General features: G+C 43.2%; 1 long non-coding RNA gene across 1 annotated transcript; it reads left to right on the top strand.

The window, feature by feature from the left end:
• Positions 1–448: 448 nt before the first annotated feature.
• Positions 449–6,174, top strand: LOC141058843 (uncharacterized). The gene is made up of 2 exons (XR_012222333.1): positions 449–636; positions 4,994–6,174. It is a non-coding gene; the product is annotated as an uncharacterized lncRNA (long non-coding RNA).
• Positions 6,175–6,822: the final 648 nt, after the last annotated feature.

The following is a 6,822-nucleotide window of genomic DNA, read 5'->3' as shown; positions in this document are numbered from 1 at the left end:
GTCAGAGGTCATCCATATGTCTTGTAAAACGAAGTGGCTGTGGGATGTATCCTCTTCCAGGGCTCCAGGACCGTGGTCATGGCTCGGGTGAACATAGAGAGGCTATACTGTGCCCCTTGAGGCATCATAGTCCAAATATATTGCTGGCCCTCATGTGAAAACAAACAGGTACTGGCTTGCAGCATGTAGAAATAAACTGAAGAAAGCATTGGCCAGGTCAATCACCGTGAAGCATAGAAAAATAAATAGAATTGATTAAAAAAAAACATAGTGTGTGGGTTTGGTACCATAGATGTGTTCAGTACTATAACTTCATTGACAGCACATAAGTCATGTATTATCCATAACTTCATAGAAATAATTGCAAATTATGAAATGGAGGGTGAATATTGCAATTTCCTTGGCAGCTGGGCTACTGGCTTCTGCCCCACCTTTACAAACTGGATTTTCAGCCTGCCAATATTGAGTCTGGGATCAGTGCCATTAGTTCAACGCCCACATGATCTACAGATGTGTCCTGTAAAAAAGAAAAGACTACATACTTCTTCAGCAAGTAGATCAATATCCCTGATTACTCTTCTGATTGCATCAGGACCCACCAGGAATTTGAGAGGAGTATCCTCAACCTCTGTCTGGGTGAGAGATGTTGTTTCTCTACTGTATTTTTGTGTGGGGGGGGGCGAGCTGTAAGAGAATACGTACTTTCATGGGTTGTGGACTCAGTATGCCAATACCCTATTAAAATCTGGAGCTCGATGTTGGTGGGTGTCAAGCTTCTTCCAACTGGGAACTAATTTGCATTTCAAATCTGAGATCCAGAAACTTTTTGTTACATTGGTGGAAGAAATTATCCACAGGTTCTCCTTTTCCCTGCATGACATCCTGGAGAATGGGGGTCTGACAAGCTGCTTACTAGGGTATCTGTCTCCTGGTATTTCCAGGAGTCCTTGTGTGGAGTAGATTGTGTACAAAAGAATGAGCTTTGAGGCTTCAAAGATGATGATGATGATAATTATGTCCCCTCACCATATAACGATAAATACTGTAGATTATCAGTCTGAGCTATTTATTTCCTGTCTCCTCCGGTTCTGTTTAATTATATACCTCCATGTCATATTCATCTTTTTCTTCATTATTCTTTTCATAAACTACATTAATTAATAAAACTATAATGGATGCTGGACAGGATGTAGCATAAGACGTGCCGTCTATATAAATAGTTGGAAAGAATGTACGGCTCTTCGGGTTGGTCATCTGACAGTCAGAACAAGTCTCACGATATTCTGCATTCTGCGTTTGACAGCTGGCACACGTCCAGTCATCTGGAATGTATATAGAAGTATAAATGAATGTAATGCAGATATTGCAACTGACATCTTCCTGTGTAAATATTTGTTTTGCACAAAATTCAGCAATATTGTTATATTCCTCTCCTCATGCCCTTTTTTTTTTTTTTTCCCCTAACTTCCTCTGCCATCTTATAAAATGCTTCAGGGTCCTGTAACAACTCATAATACCTGAGGCTGGGACGCTGCTCTCCACTCATTAACACATTCTTCCATGCCTTCTTATCTAATGCTCCTCCCCTCGTGATCAGAGGGTTTCTTAAAGTACATTTTCTTTCTCACTCCACTATGGGTCATATCTGTCTTATAGATATTGACTGACTGCTCCCACCCATTCTATCATCTGAATTCTGAGTATATCTGAAAAACATATGTATGTGTGCGTCTTGAAACAAATTCTCACGGGGTTATAAACAGTTGGATATGTGACTATAAAAGCTGTATGTACTCCTTATGTCTGAGTAAAGGGGTCTTCAGTGAACATAGTGATGTCTAGTTATCTTGAACACAGTAATATAGGGAATTAACCAACAACTAACACCAGAGTATTTCACAAATCTTGTGTATCCAGAAACTGCGTAGTATAAAAATACCTTATAAACTGTTAAAATTTCTGTTTCCTCAAAACTTTCGCTCTAAAACATTGCAAAGAAAACATCTCACAGAGAAATGTAGTGACATTAGTAAAACAATAACTAAAAAGTAACAATAGACCTCGGATCTCACAGAGATATCTGTACAAATCAAGCAATTACCATTCAAGTAATTCTCTTTCTACTTGAAACAACTAACCTTATAATTATAGTATGCAGAACAAAACTAGTTTATCCAATTCTCTAATTTCACAACATATATATATGTATACACACATAGAATGCATTCAAAAATTTTAACCACATGCTAGTACGCCTCCTGCCGGCAAATCATACACACTACAAAAGACAATGAATTTAAAACTGGTACTGACATCAAATACTGCGAATCCTTGACACCAAAACAATTCGCAATTTACCTATCCATATGCCAGCCTGATTTGTAGAGGGGAAAAATCTACACCTGGGCAAACCATACTTTTCAGCGAGAGAGCAATCACTCAGTCACATCAACACGGTAATTGAAATTACCCTTCCACCCATATAACTTATGAACCTATGCTGCAGCTAAAACACCATCACCTTAGCCAGGTGATGTCCGGTGGGAACCCCGCAAGAAGTCATCAACCACTTAGAGGTTGGAAAATCACTCAGAGTAATCAAGCCCCTACTCCCACTTGCCCACTGGGAGAGACACAGTTCAGACTTCTGCGATCATCGGTCAAGCCGAGAGCAGGACCGGAACCAGAGTGACAGTGAATTTGCTCAATACGTCTCCCAATCTATATTTTTTCCTTTTCAGGCTGGCTGAGGTAACAATCACGTATGCAAACAACCAAAACAGCAAAGCAGAGAGGCAAAGCAGATAAGGCAGACAATTAAACTTTTAGATTACCGTAATTATAAATATGCTTGAAGGGTTACTGTGTGTATACTATAAAACAACTTATTACACTCTATATTTTATATCCTCCGGACTGAATACAGATAATGTAGCGTGATTGTTAAACACTTTGCATTCAGGAAATGCAGCTGAAATAGCAGTCTTAGGCCGGTTTCACATTAGCGCATTTTATGCGCACGCACGGCCGGGGGTAGCTCCGCCCCCGATCCGGCTCTCTGCCCGGCGTGCCCGCCCCTTGCCTGTAGCGCCGCCTCCTAGCGGACGGCGGCGCCTGCGATCGGCGCACCCTATCTTTAGCATAGGGTGCGCCGATCGTGCGCAGGTCGTGCGCTAGTTGCGCTTTGACCTGTGCTGCGCAGTTATGACGGTGCGCCGTGCGCGCCAAAATCCGAAAAGTTGGATTTTGGCGCGCACGGCGCACCGTCAAAAGTGCGCAGCGCAGGTCAAAGCGCAACTAGCGCACGGCCTGCGCACGATCGGCGCACCCTATGCTAAAGATAGGGTGCGCCGATCGCAGGCGCCGCTGTCCGCTAGGAGGCGGCGCTACAAGGAAGGGGCGGGCACGCCGGGCAGAGAGCCGGCTCGGGGGCGGAGCTACCCCCGGCCGTGCGCGCGCTGAAAATGCGCTAATGTGAAACCGGCCTAACCAGTATGGCAGTATATTCAATATGAGAGCTGCGGACAGGGGTGTCTCAACAATGCATCAGTACTTCAAACATAAAAAAAACTATTATGAATGTATTCCTTATCCCTTTCACTGTTCTTTTGTTATCAAGGCAACTAGGGCTGGGCTTTTGGTGCTAGGACTTGTAGTAAATAGTGGTAATCACCTCTAGATAGGTGGTTGATATTTCAACAGAGGGGGAAGAATAGTAATCACCTCTTTCCTTAAAAATATATATATATATATGCCGTGTCATTCACGTCACCGGGCCCAGTTTATACTGTGGGCGTATGGCCGGACGTGAGCACCTATATGTGTATATATATATACCTATAACTTCTTCGACCGTCTAAGGTCGGAACCAGGGTGATAACCCAGTGTGAACACCCCCTTTGTACTCTGCTCTGTTTTGTTTCTAGTAGCCCTAGTGCAGTATGAAATAGTTTCTAACAGATACTAGGCGGATTCTAGATACACCCTCCGAATTGGTTAGACCGGATAATACACACAGACAATTAAGGAATTATATACCTGACCGGGTCCGTAGGCTCAGGACTTTCAAACGTGGTCAGTTTAAGGATTCAGAGAAGACAGCCAACTATCTCCTCCCAGCCGGACGTGAATACAGAAGGGTAGGTAAGATGATATATTTTCTCACCAGGTCTCGAGCTGCAGTCTCGTCCTGCTGGAAAGACGTCCGTCCTGGGGGGAGATTTTGTTGCGGCTGTGATCGTCTGGTATCGTCCTGAGCCCCACTGTTTGAGCGCCAACTGTTGATTCTGCCGCACTAGGGTGTGGCCCGTCTTAATTGTCTGTGGCCAAATTGGATCTTTGGTAGAGATTTTACGTGCACGGAGAAAAGAATACACAAGACAAGGTGTATCATGTCAGTATGATTCTTCTCGGTCGTTAATCCAAAGTGAGCAGCTTTTATACAGATATTGTGTTATCTCATCGTGTTACATCATGGGTACATTTCTAAGTTACTATTTACCGTTCCCATGTCGCTACATATCACTATGTACGTTTCTGAGTTACTGTTTACTGTTCCCATATGCTACACAATCACTGTGTACATAAGTATTGTTCTTTAGCCCGATCCACCCTAGTCCACCCAGTATTGCGGTTTTACATGAAGCCTAGGTGGGTCAGGCACAGAAATAATTCAGCAGAAAATCAGAAGTATCTTAAAGCAACATGATCCTAATATTCAGCAAAGCGTCTATATAGTGGTACAGTTTTGATTCTTGTATATATTCATGTGCCATATATTCTCCCCTTAACACTATGACCCCGCAGGGACTCAATGAGTCCCTGAGCTTTGCGTCTTTCTTATGAGATTCTTTTTGGCCTTTTTTCCTTTTTTTTTCCTGCTTCTCTGCATTTTTTCCCTCCAAAAAAATTCCACCTTTTTATATTCATTCCTTGTTTTTATTGTACATATTACATGATTTTAATGTTTTCTTTCTATTTTTCTTGCCCTTAGTCATTTACCTGTGAACTTTGCTATTTGGAGTTTTGTTTCCTCATTGTCCAGCTGTCACGGAATCCTTTTCTGGAGAAATATCTAGGTTTTGCACAGCAGCCAAGAAGAAGATGGAATCTCAAGAGACACACTTATTCTTTGGCTGTATCATACTTGAAACATAACTATTTAAAAATATTTTTTTGTTATTTTGTTTATATATTTTTTCATGGATGCATTTATACATACTGTACATGTGGGGTGTAAGTGTTCCTTGAAGTTTGTAGCTATATATATGCAACATCAGCTAATTACATATATGATGTATGATTTATAATGCATTGCCTCTGATATGTCATATTAGTATATTGGTTGTCTCCCCGTTTTTCTCCTAATGGTATGTCTCACCTAGCTGTTTGTGAATTAGCTTCTATTATCATTTACTTTCAGCAAGATTCCTTCCTCCCATTGTCCCCGTATTTTTATTCAAGGAGTATTTCTCCTTGCCTTTTACCTAGCGCTCTGGTCTGTGACTCCCTCCCTTCCCCCCCTTCCCTGCTCCAGTCAGGCGTGCCCTGATGTTGGGAGACATGCTAGGTACCAGCCGTCCCCACTGCAGTGTCACTTTCTGCTGGATCAGTGGGGGTGGAGGTATGGCCTCTGTTCCACAGCACAGATGCAGCCAATTTGGCTGCGGTTGGCTCCCTACACCCATGTGACCTTGGACAACCAGGTATTTGACTGGGCAATGTAATCTGTTAAGCCACGCCCCCTGAGGAAGCGGGTTTTACAGCGAAATGTGCATTGGGGTTTCTCCTGGATGCCAGCACTTTCCTGAGACTGTCTAATGGGTATGTTTTGACCTCTATAATCTCTCAACTGGGCAGATGTACAATATTGTCTCTCTATGATTGATCTCATTGTATTACTGGGAGTGTTACAACACTCCTCTCATTATGACTGTTATCATGTATTAGAGTGACTCTTTTTTACTCTTTGCACATATGTGTTTTGCCCTGTGTTTAGTGTACAATGCCAGCTACTCTATTCACCCATTGTAGTCATTTGTTATTGCTGCACAGGATTTTTGTTTGCATCTGGCTATCTCTTAACACTTGTTTGTGTACTATACATTTTTAACTCCTTCATCTATTGTCCTGTTCCTTATTGTTGCCTCAATAAAGTTTTTCACTTTGTTTGTAGCTCTGGACTCAGGGTCCTCTTTTTTTTCTCTCAGTTCTTTGAGTCATCCTACTGTTTATAATTCTGGGGTCTAATGTGCACTGGCACAGCATGAATCAACTACTATGTATTTCAAGGGTATTTTCTTTGTTTAGCGCAGATGTTGATTTCAGCAACTTGCTCAGGCTCCTGTTATATGTGTGGTTACTGCTGGCTCCCCAGCTAAAGCTTATAGCAACCAGTGATATACAGTGTTACGGGCTGGCGGAACGCACCAAATAATAAAGATGGAATGATATATGAGATGCGTTCGCAGACGGGCGCCCACCGTGCAGAGGTGACCAACTGCAGCTAAACAATGCGAAGAAGGCGTGTAGGGGAAAGCCGGACACCGGTGGGTAATCACTAACCTGGTGCTAGCAGGAACGAACTTCGTTACTTCACGTAGTTCGTGCCAGCCGGCGAGCAACTGCAACCTGTTAACGACTCAGGTCACGGTAATGTGAACCACCGCTTGGAGCAGGTGCAATGTCCGCCCTGACGGACGCCACGAACCAGCCTGTCAACGGTGCTGGAAGGCGCATATACGGCGCTGCTCTGGCGGATGCTGCGGTAGCAGTAGTCCAGAGGCCTGTACTGGCCGACGCCCAGGGCGCTAGTGGATGATG

This window comes from Dendrobates tinctorius, unplaced genomic scaffold, assembly GCF_039654945.1.
Source record: "Dendrobates tinctorius isolate UK_male_01 unplaced genomic scaffold, ASM3965494v1 ptg000215l, whole genome shotgun sequence".
Classification (NCBI taxonomy): Eukaryota; Metazoa; Chordata; class Amphibia; order Anura; family Dendrobatidae; genus Dendrobates; species Dendrobates tinctorius.
Note: the sequence above shows the minus strand (reverse complement) of the source record. Positions and strands in the feature narration are given on the sequence as shown.